The sequence below is a fragment of the Ovis canadensis genome, chromosome 16 (assembly GCF_042477335.2).
Source record: "Ovis canadensis isolate MfBH-ARS-UI-01 breed Bighorn chromosome 16, ARS-UI_OviCan_v2, whole genome shotgun sequence".
Taxonomy (NCBI): domain Eukaryota; kingdom Metazoa; phylum Chordata; class Mammalia; order Artiodactyla; family Bovidae; genus Ovis; species Ovis canadensis.
The window spans coordinates 81171960-81191341 of NC_091260.1; the positions used below are offsets into that span (position 1 = coordinate 81171960).

Sequence of the window (19382 nt, forward strand, 5' to 3'; positions counted from 1 at the left end):
TCTCTTTGACTTTTACTTCCCCAACTTTTCCAACTATTTTGTAAACATATGATCCTTTATAGTAAATACCTTCCTAGGATACCTAGGATGGATTCTGTTTTCCTGGCTAAACTGTCACTGACATACTAACTTAATGAAAAAACAAACAATAAGCACAAATATACAAAACAAGAAATCAGGGTAAGGAAACAGCCACAAGTAGAATAAACAACTGGAAAAGACCCTGATGCTGGGAAAGATCGAGGACAGGAGGAAAAGGGGGCGACAGAGGATGAGATGGTTGGATGGCATCATTGACTCAATGGACATGAGTTTGGGCAAGCTCTGAGAGATAGTGAAGGACAAGGAAGCCTGGAGTGCTAAATCCATGGGGTCACAAAGAGTTGGACACAACTGAGTGAGCAAAAGAAGAAACAAAGATGATTTAATCAGAGTACTTTGTTCAAATGTATTAAAATATTTAAAATCCTAAAGGAAAAAAAAATGGTTTTAATTAGCAAGACTACTCTCAAAAGAGATAAATAATCTAATTAGTCTAATTACCATACATATTATAAAAAAAAGTCAAAGATCTAATGCCTGAAAAGGTATCAGATTCAAGTGCTTCAAAGAAATTCTACCAAATGTAGTAGATACTGCTGCTGCTGCTAAGTCACTTCAGTCTCTGTGTGACCCCACAGACGGCAGCCTACTAGGGTCCTCTGTCCCTGGGATTCTCCAGGCAAGAACGCTGGAGTGGGTTGCCATTTCCTTCTCCAATGCATGAAAGTGAAAAGTGAAAGTGAAGTTGCTCAGTCATTTCTGACTCTTCAGTGACCCCATGGACTGCAGCCTACCAGGCTCCTCCATCCATGGGAGTTTCCAGGCAAGAGTACTGGAGTGGGGTGCCATTGCCTTCTCTGGTAGTAGATGGTGCTGCTGCTGCTGCTGCTAAGTCACTTCAGTCGTGGCCAACTCTGTGCGACCCCACAGACAGCAGCCCACCAGGCTCCCCCGTCCCTGGGATTCTCCAGGCAAGAACACTGGAGTGGGTTGCCATTTCCTTCTCCAATGCATGAAAGTGAAAAGTGAAAGGGAAGTCGCTCAGTCGTGTCTGACTCTTCGAGACTCCATGGACTGCAGCCCACCAGCTCCTCCATCCATGGGAGTTTCCAGGCAAGAGTACTGGAGTGGGGTGCCATTGCCTTCTCTGGTAGTAGATGGTGCTGCTGCTGCTGCTGCTAAGTCACTTCAGTCGTGGCCAACTCTGTGCGACCCCACAGACAGCAGCCCACCAGGCTCCCCCATCCCTGGGATTCTCCAGGCAAGAACACTGGAGTGGGTTGCCATTTCCTTCTCCAATGCATGAAAGTGAAAAGTGAAAGGGAAGTCGCTCAGTCGTGTCTGACTCTTCGAGACTCCATGGACTGCAGCCCACCAGCTCCTCTGTCCATGGGAGTTTCCAGGCAAGAACACTGGAGTGGGGTGCCATTGCCTTCTCTGAGAGTAGATGCTAGTGCTATTTAAATCATTCCAGAGCAGACAAAATAGGAAAGATTTCCAACATTTAAAAAATGTAGCATATTTTAGGATGCAAAGGAAAATTATATTAAAAACTCAATATTGATATATTTTCACCCTGTTCATTTAACTTATAGCAGAGTACAATTACGCTAAGTGCAGGGCTGGATGAATCACAAGCTGGAATCAAGATTTCTGGGAAAAATATCAACTTAAGATATGCAGGTGATACCACTCTAATGGCAGAAAGTGAAGAGTAACTAAAGAGCCTCTTGATGAGCGTGAAAGAGGAGAGTGAAAAAGCTGGCTTAAAACTCAACATTCCAAAACCTAAGATCATAGCATCCAGTCCCATTACTTCATGGCAAATAGGAGAAAAAGTGTAAGCAGTAACAGATTTTATTTTCTTGGGCTCCAAAATCACTGCAGCCATGAAATTAAAAGATGCTTGCTCCTTGGAAGTAAAGCTGTGACAAACCTTAACAGTATATTAAAAAGCAAAGACATCATTTTGCTGATAAAGGTCTATATAGTCAAAGTTATGGGTTTTCCAGCAGTCACGTACAGATGTGAAAGTTGGACCATAAAAGAAGGCGGACGACTGAAGAATTGATGCTTTCAAATCGTGGTGCTGGAGATGACTCTTGAGAGTCCTTTGGACAGCAAGGAGATCAAACCAGTCAATCCTAAAGGGATCGACTCTTGACTATTCATTGAAAGGACTAACGCTGAAGCTGAAGCTCTCGTACTGTGGCCACGTGATTCAAAGAGTCAACTCACTGGAAAAGACCCTGATTCTGGGAAAGACTGAGGGCAGGAGGAGAAGAGGGTGGCAGAGGATGAGATGGTTAGATGGCCTCATCGACACAATGGACATGAATTTGAGAAAACTCTGGGAGATCCCTGAAGACGGAGAAGAGCCCATCTTGCTGCAGCCCATGGGGTTGCCAAGATTCAGACACGATTTAGCGCTGGAACAACAACAACCCTTAGAAATACTAATGTAAAAAACACAAAATAAAACAGGACAGAATCAAGTAGTGCCTTGGGGGAAAAAGACATCAGATAATAATTCCCAGTAGGAATATAAGGATGATTTACTGTTAGGAAAGTCATTCCGAATAGTTTAGTGTTAGGAAAATTGGCTAATATATTTCACCATTTGGACTATCAAGTAAACATAAAGTTTATCACAAATGTAATACATTCCAGCATGTGATAGATTCTGCCTCAATTTTGACAAAAATGTTTACAAAAGTGACAACTGATGAATACTTAATCAATATGTCTGTATGCTTGCATGGGTATACATGTGTGCATATCTGTATTTATGTATCTAGACAGATAGATGTAGGTATTTACATGTTTATTTAAACCTGGAAACCAGCATTATCATAAACACTATAAACATTCCCATTAAGGTTGACGTGAAGTGAAGTCACTCAGTTGTGTCTGACTCTTTCCGACCCCATGGGCGGTAGCCCACCAGGCTCCTCTGTCCATGGGATTTTCCAGGCAAGAACACTGGAGTGGGTTGCCATTTCCTTCCCCAGGAGATCGTCCCAACCCAGGGATTGAACCTGGGTCTCCCGCATTGTAGGCAGGCGCTTTACTGTCTGAGCCACCAGGGAAGTCCAGACTATAGGTTAAGACCATTAAGGTTAGGAAAAGAAAAACATATATCATCCTGCAGAAGACCTGGGTTGGATCTCCAGGGAAGATCCCCTGGTGAAGGGAAAGGCTACCCACTCCAGTATTCTGGCCTAGAGAATTCCATGGACTGTATAGTCCATAGGGTCACAAAGAGTCGGACACGACTAAACGACTTTGATCATTATCATTGATCTTATCATCATTTCAGTTAAGGCCATAAGGAGATACTGGCTCACACAATTAGATAAGATAAAACAAGGGCTATGAACATTGTAGTGGGGAGAAACTTCAGGTGGTGTCACTATATATCTAGAAAACTCAAGGGGGGTAGGTGTGAAGATGTTGGAGGTGCGAGAGAAAGAGTGGACTCTTGGGTACCGAGAGAAGACAAAGCGTGGACACAGACTGAGCTCAGAAGCAAAGAGAAAACAATGCCCGTCGCTGAGACGGTAAGAAGTTGCTCCGATGTGAGAGCCGGTGTCACCAGAGTGAGACCGAAGAGCACAGAGATTTGTATCAAAAGACCCTCATGGGTAAGTGATGATGGGGAAGGACCTGAGGGCAAACCAGCCCCCCGGGAGGAGATGGAGACACCGGCGCTGGGCTTGTGGTGAGGTCAGAGTGAAGGTGGAGACACGGTGGGGCTTCCTTACCTGCAGGGACAGGACCAGGGACAAGAACGTGCTGATAAAGGAAGGAGGGAAATGGGCAAGACAGATGTCGGCAATCAAGAGCAGAGAAAGCTGGAAGGAATCGGGTGAACTGTGCTAAGGGCTTCGGGGAGGCCAGCAGGAGGGGGCTGAGAAAGGGCTTCTGATGTCGTGACAGGGTGGTGGTCACGGCTAGAAGCGTCTCAGATATGAAACCAAGAAGCCCTCAGGATGAGCAGCAGGGGCTCCTGGTTGGCGGTGGGGCAGGAAGTGGAGGTTATTCTCAAGGCAAGAGAGAGAAAAAGGGAAGAATGGGAGACTGATGGGAAGGCTGAGGAAATCTGAGAGGAGGAAGGCGGTGGGGCAGGGAGGAGTGACTGGAAAGGGAGAAATGGTGCGTTTTGGTGGTGAGAACTTTGTGTGATGAGGTCACGGGTGAAAGTGGAGTACTGAGGTTGGGGAAGGGGGAATGTCTCCCTGGGGCAGAAAATGCAGAGGGAATGAGCCACAGAAAATTCTGCTGTTGGTGGGAACCAGCTGATGTTTACACTGGGCTTAACCCTCCCCACACGGGGGATGGAAATCGCCCACGTGCATGTGCAGAAGCAAGCTGGCGTAGAGACGTATGGAACCTATTAAAGCAGGACTCCACATCGGGTCTGGCTTCCAATCTACTCGGGCAGTTAAAGTGCTACCTTTAATCTATAATCTATAAAGCTCAGCAGGGCTTGAGGTCTGTTAGCAGGCACTGCTTCCCTCCTCTTACAAAATTACCGTGATTAAAAGCATATGGAGAGGGGGCCGCTAATGGTCCCCAGACTCACTTCCTGGGCGCGTTCCAGGAAATTTCTTGTCTCCAGTTCTCCCACCCATGTTATTGTTGTTGTTGTTGTTCAGTCGCTAAGTCGCATCTGACTCTCTGCGACCCCATGGACTGCAGCATGCCAGGCTCCTCTGTCCTCCACTTCTCCCAGAGTTTGCTCAAATTACTGTTCCTTGAGTCAGTGATGCTATCTAACTGTTTCATCTTCTGTTGTCCCCTTCTCCTTTCACCTTCCATCTTTCCCAGCATCAGGGTCTTTTCCAATGAATCGGCTCTTCCCATCAAGTGGCCAAAGTATTGGAGTTTCAGCTTCAGCATCAGCCCTTCCAATGAATATTCAGGGTTCATTTCCTTTAAGATTGATTTGATTTCCTTGCTGTCCAAAGGACTCTCAAGAGTCTTCTCCAGGACTACAATTCAAAAGCATTAATTCTTTGGTGCTTAGCCTTCTTTATGGTCCAACTCTCACATCCATACGTGACTACTGCATAAACCATAGCTTTGACTAGACCGACCTTTGTTGGCAAAGTGATGGTTTTGCTTTTTAATACACTGTCTAGTTTGTCACAGCTTTCCTTCCAAAGCACAAGCATCTTTTACTTTTGCGGCTGCGGTCACAGTCCTCAATGATTTTGGAGCCCAAGAAAATAAAATCTGTCACTGCTTCCACTTTTTCTCCCTCTATTTCCCAGAAAGCGATGAGACCAGATGCCATGATCTTAGTTTTTAGAGTGTTGAGCTTCAAATCGGCTTTTTCATCCCACTAAACCTGTCTTAACTCACTTCTCAAGGAGCATTAAAGCATGGACCTTTGACCACCACAGTTGAAATCTTCTGACTGACATTTAAAAATTAACTGTAGTGTTCAGTGAAGTTGTTGCTGTTCTTTTGGAACCAGTTCCGCTTGGGGAAGTGGTCACCCCTTGGTATTCCTGAATGCCGGGGACTCCGCAGATGCCTCCGAGGGCTGCTGGGGCACTGAGCGGGGGAGAAGCCCTAGCCAGCGGGTTCCACCTACAGTATGTTTGTAGAAAAGTCCTCTCAGCGGAAGCACAATTGAAAGTGACTCCCTGACCCAGGGGTTCTCAATGTGCTTCGCCACCAGGAGCTCTTAGTACAGCGCAGCCTGCTGGCCCATCCTTATTGCCACAACTTCTGACTCAGCAGGTCTGGGATGGGCCCAGCAGTTTGTGTTTCTAACAGATTCTCAAGTGATGCTGATGATGCTGGCCTGGGGCGTACAATTCCCACAGCAGCTCAGTGACTTTTGCATATGATTCTGCAGAAAGGGACCTTAAACTGGGAGGCAGCCCAGTTTTGTGAATGCAAAATCGGAATCTTTTATAATTTTCTTTTATGTCAGATTCCATGTTACCGTTCAAACTCTGCATCCACAAGTGAACAAATCTGTGTGTGGGTGTCCACACGTATCTGAGGCAAGGTCATCCCAAGAGGAGCCATCTTAGTCTTCTAGGAGTGAACCCTTCCGATTGTGTGTGTAAGTTGTGCGGTCATGTCTGACTGTTTGTGACCCCATGGACTGTAGCCCACCAGGCTCCTCTGTCCATGGGATTCTCCAGGCAAGAATACTGGAGTGGGCAGCCGTTCCTTTCTCCAGGAGATCTTCCCCACCCAGGGTTCAGACCTGTGTCTCTCAAATTGCAGACAGCTTCGTTACCATCTGAGTCACTGGGGAACTGGGTTGCCAGGTGGCACTAGTAAAGAACCTGCCTGACAGCGCAGGGGATACAAAAGACCTGAGTATGGTCTCTGAGTTGGGAAGATCCTCAGAGGGGGAAATGGCAACCCGCTCCAGTATTCTTGCCTGGAGAATTTCATGGGCAGAGGAGCCTGGTGGGCTACCGTCCATGGGGTGGCAAAGAGTCAGACATGACTGAGCGACTAAGCACACAAGCACAACTTTCAAATACTCTCCCTAAAAGTGGAGCCAAAATTTGTCATTTCTGAGGCAATTTTTTGGGCTTAGGAAGGATTCACTATTTACAGTTCATTTTAAGTGTGAAAATTCATAAACAGAAGCCTCATTTAAAATAGAGTTGATTTTGGTGCTGACAACTTTTCAGTGCTTTATGTGAAAATAAAAATTAATCTATATTCTTCAAAAAAATAATATGAAAATATGACTAAATATTCTGATACTACTAAGGTTTTAAAGGACATAATGTGAAATTCATGAATCTTTATTGTAAGCACTTCAACAAGTAAAGTACTTGACGCACAAAGTGAAGTTGAATTAGTTTACATAAACTACTGGTTACCGAAAGAATTTAAATGCTGACATCTTACTTAAAACTAGTACAGCACTGCACACAGAGACCGTTTTAAAAAATTTATAGAGGAATAATGCTGTTTCTGTCCAAAGAAATAAGAGTCATTCAGGTCTCTTATATCCCAAAATAAAAGGACTCAGGAGGCCAGAAGGGCCCCAACACTGGATGTCAACTGCATTGCCAACAAGAACAGTGCCTTGCAGAGCGTCCAGTAGGAAGAAGGTGATTACTTTACTACCAGCAGGAGGAGCTAAGAATCTCTCTTTGCCTAGCAACAGCCCAGCCAATGAGAAACCTCACAACTCGGCCAATGAAAAAATCACTATATTTCAAACTCCCAGTTTCCTCCAGTGGACTTATCGTTATGATTTTTAATAACAGCCGCTGTCAACTCCCCCTTCTCCTCTATAAAAGAAGACTCTTCTTTGTTCACAGGGCTTGCCTGCAATTGTGTCTAGAATTACAGTTCTTGGCTGTTCCCTGATGAACCCATTTTCCTGGTAAAATAACTAGCTGTTTTATTGTTTTAGGTCAATAAAAGTATCAATAATGCTTCAACATACTTGCTCAAGAATGTGAACTCCCCTATTAAAAAGGAGCCACTGGCTTAATACATAAAGAGGAACTCTGCAAATGATGGATACAGATGAGGTGATAACACGGAACATTTATCAGTCAGGATCTTCTGAAAGAGGGCGCACACATGGAAACCTGAATGTGGGAGGAAGGGATGAGATGGGACAGGGTTCACTGAAGTGTCTGCCATGACCTTGGATCAGGGGGAGGTTTGATTTCTGCATGGTTAGGACACTTGTGGTTAAAAAATAATTCCAACATCTACAGATTGGAGCCTCCATGAAAATGCACCTCCTCTCCTGCTGACATCCTGGGCAGTCTTTTCTCAGGAGCATCGGGCAGTGAGGGATGGCCCGGTGGAGGGGGGTGCTGGACCTCCCAGGTGAGGCTCGCCTGACCGCCTACCAGCCTGCAGCCCGTCTGCCCGCCCACCTGCTTCGGCCTCTCCTCCTCCTTCCTGCTCTTTGACCCCCAGGAGACTCAGTTTGGGACATCCAAGAGACGCACCAGGGAGGGGGGAAGCCAGGGCAGCTGACATTTAGGCTTCCCTTTTAATCCACCTGGTAACTGTTCACTGACACAGAAAAGCAAACCAGAAGGCTTGTCAGGGCCCCTAAAGCACACCCCAGCACGGGCACTGAAGAAGCAGACAGGGCTCTGGGCCTGTTCAGAGTCCCTCCTCAGCAGAGTGTAGAGTGGGAGGCGGGCTCTGACTGTGTCCTGACGCTCACAGCTGACACCTGAACCCTTAGGGAGCATCCCAGGGATCACACTGCTTAAAAACAGCTTTGGGTTAAGGTTTGATAAGCCATTTTTCACAGTTAATCCAGGGCCCCCGAAAATCCCACGGGATCAGAAAGTCTGCGCTTCTTTTGAGAACCTGAAAATCTGAGTCCTCAGGCCCGGCCAAGAATATCTGCGTTTCTTTTTTCACAGTTCTGATTTTGTCCCTTAATTTCTGTATTGTCCCTGTCAGATCACTGCTCTGTTACTGGTTCGCTCCGAATGAATCCTCTCTCAAACTCCTGCTTTTCTGGTTTGCATTCGTTACATTGGGCTTACCTGTACTTCAACCATCCAGTAACCTTGCCTGAAGGGAAAATGGTGAGCTAAATGTTAAGTGAGAGGAGTGGCCCACATGTTCGTGTGCAGCGCCTACACCCTTTTTCCCAAGGGTTTTTCTCAGGCCCTTGGTCCAAGCCTTTTGATCACAGTGTGCACGTAGTCTGAACACTCAGGTTGTCGGGTTGAGCGTTTACCTGGACCTGAAGTCAGGCAAACAGTGGGGCAGGCGACAGGCTGCAAACTCTCAGGGTCAGACGCTAAGCCTGGGTAGAGAAAGGGAAACCAGAAGCCCCACACGACAAGTTTCAGGACCAGGGGAACAACTGGGGCACTCAGCGCGGGGCCACGTGCTCTGCAAGCTGAGGACCGCCGGTGTGGACAGGACCACGTGCTGCGTTATCACACCGTGAGCCGGGGCTGAGTCCACGTGGTGAGCCGAGCCCGCCCAGGAAAGGTACACTCCACCCAGGAGGCTGGGGAATCAGCCTGAGCAGCCCCCAAGTCCTGCCCCCAGGCCACTGCCCCTTCCAGGCAGGAAAAGGGCCAGGCCACACTTCGTCCACTCCCCGTGGTGGCTACCAGCCTATACACCCTCTACGCACAGAGACACATTGCAGGCACCTCTCCAAGTGTGTGTCCCACACATGCCTGTCCACACGAGTGTGCAGAAGATGGCAACACAGTTCAAAACAGGGAGGAGCGCGTTCATCACCCTTGCCTGGGGCCACGTGACTAGTGTCATTGTGGAATTTCCTCTGGCTCTAAGAGTTTAGTAACCCAAACAGTGCGGTTTCTTAAGCAAAGCTGTAACACTAATGGAAGAGAATAGAAGCTGACATTTACTTGGCTAGACGGAGTGTGAGAGCTTTACAGGTTTTTCTCTCCTCTAATCCTTAAAGGAACCCTATACGGTTGATTACATGATTACTCTACTTTATAGATGGGCTCACTAGTGTGTAAAAGGCTTAAGGAGCTCACAAGGTCATGTGTTTTAAAAGGCCAGGACTCAATCTCTGGCAGTCTGGCCAACCCCCGCCCCGCTGCACCTTCCAGCCTTGGCATGATGGGTCACCAGCTGGCCTGGTCCTTCTATCCAATGTGATGGGCACGTGTGGCAATTGTAACCTCTTGTTTGATTTTTGCTTGAGAAGGAAGGAGATTCATAACATTTTCTACTTCAGAACCTGTCACACACTGGAGGGCAATTTCTTACACTCTGTTTCACGGGGAGTAGAGTTTAAGGCAGGAAGTAACGAAATCTGAATTCTAAGCCATTCACATTCAGGCACGCTCCCTTTTTTCACGCACAGCAGCAGGATGAGAAGCATAAGGAGGCCCTGGGGACGCCGCCGTGGAGGGGAGGCAGCCGGCTGACCCTGCGCCATCATTTCCACCTGCGCCTTCGCATGTTCACAAATCAGAAAGTGATCGAGGCCTTGCATTCATCCTTCAACAAAGCAATGCCTAGCGCCTAGGCTGTGTAGACTCTGAGCACACGGCAGCTGATAACACACAGGAAACACCAGCAACCAACCACCACCGCATCACCGCAGGCCCTGCCAGTTGCCCATGGATATGTGTGCTCAGCAGCTTCAGTCCTGTCTAGCTCTCTGTGGCCCCATGGAGCCCAGCCCACCAGGCTCCTCTGTCCATGGGACTGCTCCAGCAAGAATCCTGGAGTGCGTTGCCATTTCCTCCTCCAGGGGATCTTCCCGACCCAGGGATCAAACCCTCATCTCCTGTGTCTCCTGCACTGCCAGGCAGATTCTTTGCCACTGAGCCGCCTGGGAAGCCCTGGATATGAGGATAGGAAAACACTCCTGACTCGGGATCTCTGATCAAGTCAGAGCATTTGAGCTGATCTGAGATTTTCATAGGGATTCAGTCTGGGAACACTCTGCTTTATTCCACATGGAAATGCTCAGGAATCTAAAAGTCCAGCAATGTCCTGAGGGATGATGAATTCTGGAGGTCAAATCTGCTTGTGTGTGGTAGGGATGCTCGAAGTTTTAATGTAAAATTAATTTTCCATATAAACAAAATAGATGTAAAGGTGAATTTAAATGTTTCTCTTGTTTTCAAATATCTAAATATCCTGGGAAAATAAAAATACAGACAGCCATATGCCCAATGGTATTTAGGGTTTCTGGGTTCTGTTTCTATACTAGGTTTTAGATAATTACGTTTTCAGATGAGTTTCACATGGGATGAGGTCTCATCAGCCACCTGGCTGAATGTTTAACAGACACTCAGGTATCATTTTTCTGACTGAGGGCACAGCTGTAAAGCAATTTCTCAACTGTACTTATAATCTCAACTATTTGTCAGAAAGAAAAATCTGCGAGTCCACAGGAATGTTAGAATCAAGCTGGCCAGCCTTCTAAAATGATCCATATTAATAGATGAGAGAGAAGCAGAGTCAAAATTCAAAGAATCAATAAAAAAAGACAGAATAATCCTTTAACTGGGAAAAACCCAAAGCTGAACCCTGGCCATGGAAGGTGGTGAGTTTAATGAGCAAAGCGATGAAGCTCTATCTTAATCTTTTTACAGAAACCAGCTCTGGCCAGCTCTTTGGAAATCATTTTAGAATCTTCATACTTTGCCAAAGTATCTGGAAGAAGAGTATTTGGTCTTAAAGATGGTAATTATATCAAAGAATCTCTAAGTTTTCAGTTAATCTAATGGCAGAATGATTTCCAGCTGTTGCCAAAAGCCTCAGCCTTCTTTTATAAAGGCAAGGAAGCCAAGCTCATAAGCAAAACTGCCCAGGAAACTGGAAGATATTCCACAAACAAAGCATGTGCTTCCACAAGGGGCCTGCACCAAGTCCAGGGCAAGCGCCAGATGCCGTGTGGACTCTCGGTGTCTGTGTCCTGAAGGCCTTGAAGGTGGAGAGGGTTGGTAGCTCCAGGAAAGCTGGGTGGGTGAACTCCTGATGCTCAGAGTCTAAGTTGTTTCCACGTGTGCCTGAGTGGCAGCTTTGCTGGCATGATCACTCCAGGCTTACGGCACCCGAATGGGCACCCGAGCTTGGAGGGTGGCGATGACTACCCTTTATGGATGGCCTGTGGCATCCTGTGTTTGTTCCGACTGATGAGAAGCTGGCCCGATATCTGAGCTCCCCGACAGCACTGCCCAGTCCAAAGTGAGAGCAGGACACGCTGCTCGTCTTGTTTTAGGTGGGCATTCCCCGTCTTTAAGGTCCCAAGTTTGGCTAACAGATGTGGGCAGGACTTGAAACACACCCACCCACCCATGGCAGGAGGAGGGAGGGAGCCAGTCATGACCACATGATCACCATGGGCGTGTGTGAGGGACTAGACCTCGGACAGGTCCCAGTGCCCCAGAGGAGGGGGGCTTTGCAGGACTGGGAGACTCTGAGAAAGGGAAGAGTTCCTGCTCCTTGGGATGAGCTGGGCTTCTGCATCTTACCCTGCACCTTTGAGGGTGCTCCAGGAGATGCATGGGGTGAACATCACACATGGCCCCTGAGGGCAGAGGGCCCTGACCAGGGATGAACTTTGTGTTCCTCTTCTCTGCTTTTCTGGTGGGTAAGAGGGCTAAAGAGAGGATGTGCTTTGCAACTTCTCAGGGTCTTGGATACAGACACAGAAGTAGTTTCATGAATTTGGCTCAAAGGTGACCCAGCACAGGGAGGAAAAAGCCAGAATCATTTCAGTTGATCTCTGGGACCTAGAAGGACAAGCTCAAGCCTTTAAAGTTTAAAAAAGTAAAATGCACATTTACTTTAAGACTCGAAGCATGTAAGGATGTTCTAAATGTATGTATGGGGGAGATCTAATTTGAAGTAGTTCCTGTGAAAAAGATGATTTTTACCAACTAGAGGAAGAATATGAACGGCTGATGTTCAAAAGCGGTCCCAGGTCTCCACTGCTGACTACTCCAGATGCTCAAAATGCAGCCACCCAGCACTCTGTGCCAGGTTCCTGGGACTCTGAGCACTCATGGACCCCTGCACACGACAGCTTGTAGTCTTGCACGTTACATGTGTGGATATGCAGACTGCATGTTTTTGGGGACAGTGCCAGTCTACATGACTTCTCTTTACAGACTCAGAATTCGGCATGGTGCCTTACACATTTAAGGAAGAATGAAAATGCCCCATGCCTTAGAGGTTCAGTTCAGTTCGGTCACTCAGTCACGTCTGACTCTTTGTGACCCCATGGAGTGCAGCACGCCAGGCTTCTCTGTCCATCACCAACTCCTGGAGCTTGCTCAAACTCATGTCCATAGTGCCTAACTCCTGGAGCTTGCTCAAACTCATGTCCATAGTGCCATCCAAGCATCTCCTCCTCCTGCCTTCAGTCTTTCCCAGGATCATGGTCTTTCCCAAGGAGTCAGTTCTCTGCATCAGGTACCTTATAGAGGTCCCATGTTTCATTTAGCCATATTGCTAGTAAGTCACTCAATACTTTTTAAGTAAAGTAACAATTACATTATGGGGCTTCCCTGGTGACTCAGATGTAAAGAATCTGTTTGCCAATGCAGGAGACATCGGTTTGATCCCTGGTCTGGGAAGATCCCCTGGGGAAAGAAATGGCAACCCACTCCAAGATTTTTGCCTGGGAAATCCCCATGGACAAAGGAGCCCAGAAGGCTACATACAGTCCATGGGGTCACAAAAGAGTCAGACACTATTTAGCGACTGAACAAGAAAAATTACACTGGTGTTTCATCATCCAGTTCAGAGACAGGATTAAGCAAAGGTCTCTACATTTTCCCCACTTGATTTAAAAAAGTTTGAGGTTCAGAATTTTTGAACTGTGTTGTTAGAGAAGACTCTTGAGAGTCCTGGGTGTTCACTGGAGGGACCGATGTTGAAGCTGAAACTCCAATACTTTGGCCACCTGATGCGGAGAGCTGACTCATTTGAAAAGACCCTGATGCTGGGAATGATTGAGGGCAGGAGGAGAAGAGGACGACAGAGGATGAGATGGTTGGATGGCATCACTGACACAATGGACATGGGTTTGGGTGGACTACGGGAGTTGGTGACAGACAGGGAGGCCTGGTGTGCTGCAGTTCATGGGGTCGCAAAGAGTCGGACACGACTGAGTGACTGAACTGAACTGAGGTTCAGACTGATACAAACATTTGCTGACTGGACAATAAATGAATAAATGAATGAATGGTTTCCTATAAACAAAACAAAGGCAAGGTTTCCAATATGTAATTTTATTCTATTTTCTGAACATCATCACTAAAATTAAAGTTTAAGCCCTAGAAATATCTGCAGATGATGATGAGAACATTGCTGGAAAAGCGTTAAGAGAGCTCGATTTACAAGTCAGTCTTAAGGTTTGTCTGAGGAACGCTAACGGTAAATCAGAGGATCATCCCCAGATACTGCATGATATGTACCAGAGAGATTAAATGTAACTATAAGCCGTGCTGCAGTCCATGGGGTCACAGATTCGGACACGACTCGGCAGCTGAACTGATAAGCCAAATCTGAATAAGCCTTTTCATGCAAAAGTAAAGCAGTGGTTTGAGATTCATTACTATAGTTTGAAATACATTGAGCCAGCGGAGTCACCAAGGTTGATTTTTAAAAGCTGCAGCATACGTAACTTTGAGAAAGAGCTGATGCCCTTACACTGTAAATAAGAGTCGGCCGAAGCCATTCCTGTGTCTGGAAGTCCCTGTCTTAGAGTCGCATGTAATCGGCTAAGCTGGATCCTTCTCTCAAACACTCTTGGCTTAGCATCTCCCTATGTGAATCCTTCCTCCACCACTCCATCATCCCGGCAAAGGCACAACTAAGCAGGATTACTGAAATAAAATCCCATGGTTATGTCACAAGAGTGAGTGGAAAGGGAAAAAAAAATGAGCAGAGGACGCTGTCAGAAAAGACGAGGCACTGCCTGCCTTGCGCCTGTCAGGAAACCTCGCTGTCTAAAGAGAAATGGCCCATTAGAGCAGGTCAGGGATGGGACTGCCCTTTCTTTACAGAGGCCAGGTGACGTTTCCAGATGCGGCAGGGCTGGGGGCTTTCCCAGGGTCTCCTCCTGGCTTACTCATTCCCTGGCTATTTCTCCAGCTCGCAGACGTTAAAGTCACAAGAAGGGAACCGGGCAAAGCATGCTTCAGGAGTTCCAATCTAGGTTACGAAGAGGCCTACGCAAGCGGAAATCTTCAAAATGTAAAATATGATGCAGATGAAACAGAACCTAGCCCTGAGCCTGATCTGGCTGCCTCCAGGTGGGTCTTTCTGTTTTAAAGCCCTGTTGAGGAAGGAAAGCACTCCTGGATATTCACTGGAAAGACTGATGCTGATGCTGAAGCTCCAGTACTTTGGCCACCTGCTGCGAAGAACTGACTCATTGGAAAAGACCCTGATGCTGGGAAAGATTGAAGGCGGGAGGAGAAGGGGACGACAGAGGATGAGATGGCTGGATGGCATCACTGACTCAATGGATGTGGGTTTGAGTAAACTCTGGGAGTTGGTGATGGACAGGGAGGCATGGATTGCTGCAGTCCATGGGGTCACAAAGAGACACGACTGAGTGACTGAAGTGAACTGAACTGAGGGTTTCCACGAGACCAGGCAAGTGACAGGACACGGCAGGTGCCCAGTTAACCACAATGTTGTGTTTCTTATTTTTATCTTGTTTGTACAGAAAATAGGATAATCCTGGGGGATGCGAGAGGAAAGAGTGGGAGAAGGGAAGGTGTGGTCTTGCCCTTTTAGGAAAATATGGGAGGGTCCACTTCAAGCCAATAGGATTTAAACAGTGCCCTTTCCTTAAACCCACCTACTTATGGTTTATTAATATATGACAAAATAGGCAAGAGGATACATGGAGAAAAAAATGATTTGTCCAATAAGTGGTTCTGGGAAAACTGGACAGCTACAGTTTTCCCAGGTAAAAGAATGAAATTGGAACATTCTCTAACACATATACAAATATAAACTCAAAATGGACTAAAGACCTAAATGTAAGATCAGATAGCATAAAACTCCTAGAATAAAACATAGAATAGCCTTTGACATAAACTGCAGCAGTATTTTCTGGATCTGTCTCCTAGAGTAATGCAAATAAAAATAAATATTAACAAATTGGACATAATTAAACTTCAAAGCTTCTGCACAGCAAAGGAAACCCTAACTAAAATGAAAAGGCAGCCTACAGAATGGGAGAAAATATTTGGAAGCAAAGCGACCGACAAGGGACTAATTTTCAAAATACACAAACAGCTAATTTAGCACAATGTCAAAGAAACAAACAACCCATTAAAAAGCTGGGTAGGAGACCAAAACAGACACTTCTCCAAAGAAGATATACAGATGGCGCAAAGGGACATGAAAAGATGCTCAGCACTGCTAATTACTAGAGAGACGCAAATCGAAACTACAGTGAGGCATCACCTCACGCTGCTCAAAACGGCCATCAAAGAGTCTACAAAAAGTAATGCTGGAGAGGGTGTGGGAATATAAATTGGTGCAGCTACTATGGAGAACACTATGGAGGCTCCTTAAAAAAACTAAAAGTAGAGTTACGTAAGATCCCACTCCTGAGCATATCCAGATAAAACTGATTCAAGAAGACACACGCACCCGTTGTCCACAGCAGCACCGTTTACAACAGTCAAGACACTGAAGCAATCTAAGATGAATGGATAAAGATACGGTATCTTGACACACTGGAATATCACTCAGCCATGGAAAGAATGAAATTATGGCATTTGCAGCCACATGGATGAACCTAGAGGTGATACACTAAGTAAGTCAGAACGAGAAAGACCAGTATCATATGGTATCAGTTACATGTGGAATCTAAAAAAAATGTTACAGACGAACCTATTTACAAAACAGAAAGAGACTCACAGACATAGAAAACAAACTTACGGCTACCTAAGAGGGAAGGGGAGGAGAGAGAAGTTAGGAGTTTAGGATTAACAGATACACACTACTATACATAAGATAGATAATCAACAAATATATTCAAAACAGCACAGTATATTCAGTTATACATATATGCATATGTTATTCAGATGTATATATGTTATTCATATATATCTATATATAACATGGAATCAGTTTGCTGTACCCCTGAAACTAACGCAAAATGGTAAATTAACTATACTTCAATTAAAAAAACGTAAGATGCTCTTGGTTAGGCGCTGAGTCCTGGGAGGGGCATGGCCTTGGCATTTCCACCGGAAGACTGTATAAAGGAGCCACCTCCTACACAGATGATGATAAAGGATGGGGTTAGACATCCCTTCTAGCTGTTCAACTGAGAAACCTTGATTTTCCATGAATTTTTCCATTGAAGTTAAACACCCACTCACTGCCTCTATAACACAATTCTTCAGGCAAATGATTAGGGGATAGGTTTTGGGTTGATGTCCTCTAGAAACCTCAATGTGAGGATTATTCCTTATGTGTAGCTTGGCGATTTACAAGTGTGCTCAGCACCCGCTGGAGTGTTTCAGGCTACTGAGACGGGCCACGTGGTCGGAGCTGAGGACACCCAGCGTCCTCTGCATGCTGGCTCTCCCAGGGAGGACACGGAGGGAAGCCCTAATGAAACACACTCATGGACCAGCTGCCCTTACGCGTGCTTCCCTGTGACTCGCTGCGCTCTTTCAGCCACGTGAAAATCTACAAGGACGCATCTGAAAATTATCCTGACACAAATAGAAGGCTTTGTGGTTTATTATTTTAATCAGACACTGTTAGATAATCTCAAACAGGGACAGATAAAATCAAATGCATCCAATAGGTTGCAGAGAGTCGTAGGGGATGGCTGCAAGAGCAGAAGAGAAAGGGAAGGGGAAAAAATGGGGTTAGAGAGTGATAACCAGACCACACATGCGATGCCCATGAGTACGGCCTGTTTTGCTTTATTTCCCGAATGGAGCAAAATGATAGCTGGTGTGGGTCCCTCCCCTGAGTAGGACACCCCACATTTTCTCTGGCTGCCTTGAGGGTCATTTGCTGCTAGCCTGCATTGCAGAAAGGGATTCTATTTTACCTTAGAAAGCTCCTAATGTCAGAATTTAAACAGGATTTACACATTTTATTTTTAATGAGAAGAATAAATACATATCGAGTACATGGTGTTAACTTTTCAGACTGTTATTTTTTAATTGTTCAATTTTCCTGTGTTTCCTTCTGCTCATTGATTTAAAGCAATTATTAAGAAGACATGAGTTCACTTTTTTCCTTATCAACTCATTTTATTCTTACTTTATAAAATGTTAATTTGTGTCCTATTATACTTAAATACATGGACTTCCCTCGTAGCTCAGCTGATAGAGTCTGCCTGCAATGCAGGAGACTCTGGTTCGATTCCTGGGTGGGGAAGATCCGCTGGAGAAGGGATAGGCTACCCACTTCAGTATTCTTGGGCTTCCCTGGTGGCTCAGACAGTAAAGAATCTGCCTGCAATGCAGGAGACTCAGGTTTGATCCCTGGGTTGGGAAGATTCCCTGGAAGAGGGCATGGCAACCCACTCCAATATTCTTGCCTGGAAAAGTCCATGGACAGGGGAACCTAGAGGGCTACAGTCCATGGGGCTGCAAAGAGCTGGACATGACTGAGCAACTAAGCACAGCACACAGCACATACTTAAATTCAAACTACTGCTTAGATTACTTTCTTGATTATTAAAACCTGGAATGTACAAAGCTGAAAGCCCTTTGTCCATATGGAAACGTGTCTGATTTTCAATATCAGGTAGAACTTAATATTTTGTTTCTAAAATGTGTAAGTATTTATTCTCCATCCTTTCTCAGAGAGCACAAAGTGGCTCTAGCTAAAAATCTCTCTCCAGTGAACTAGCTTCTTCAACTCAGTCATGGGCTGAAAATTCTTAAGGTATTAAGAGGACAAACTCATCTACTGTCAAATGAAATTCTTCTTTTTGACATGTAGTTTCTTGTCATTTTTACTGAATCTTTCACGAAATTCTTATAATTTCTTAGTGAATTTAAGCATATGACTTTATAACAAATTTCTTTCCAATAAAATGTTTGAACAAGACCATTTGATAAAGGGCTTCCCTCGTAGCTCAGTCAGTAAAGAATCTGCCTGCAATGCAGGAGACCCAAGCTCGATCTCTGGGTTGGGAAGATTCCCTGGGGAAGGAAATGACAACCCACTCCAGTATTCTTGCCTAGAGAATCCCATGCTCGGGGCAGCCTGACAAGCTACCGTCCATGGGGATGCAAGAGTTGGACACGACTTAGCGATGAAACCACCACAATCTGATAAAAAATCATCGCTCTGTATCACTCATTTCCACAAAGGTTTCTATTTCTCATCATCAACAAGAAATATATAATAATTTGAGCGGCTTTCATCTGAATGTTCTCAAATAACAAAATTACCTTTTAAAAAAATCTTAGACAAAAAGCAGAATCCAATTTACTAAACTTTAAGGTCACACGTGGACACAGCTGAGTTAGAAAAGCGAGCCCAAGTTCTCGAGGGATACTCAGGACCACTGCTCAGACACTCTGCCTCTGGAAGAGTTAAGGAGCCCTGGGCTCCTCATCAGGACAAGATGAGGGTCAGTACACCGTGATGAGGACCAGGGTGTGTGATGGGGACCAGGGTGTGTGATGGAGACCAGGTACACCGTGATGAGGACCAGGGCGTGTGATGGGGACCAGGGTGCGTGATGGGGACCAGGGCGCGTGATGAGGACCAGGTACACTGTGATGAGGACCAGGGTGCGTGATGGGGACCAGGTACACTGTGATGAGGACCAGGGTGCGTGATGGGGACCAGGTACACTGTGATGAGGACCAGGGCGTGTGATGGGGACCAGGGCATGTGATAAGGACCAG

General features: G+C 45.9%; 1 protein-coding gene across 1 annotated transcript in view; it reads right to left on the bottom strand.

Annotated features, from left to right (window-relative positions):
* The window catches only part of ADAMTS16 (ADAM metallopeptidase with thrombospondin type 1 motif 16), a 182078-nt gene that overhangs the window by 53399 nt on the left and 109297 nt on the right, over positions 1 to 19382 (bottom strand). The gene's annotated exons all lie outside the window — the stretch shown is intronic.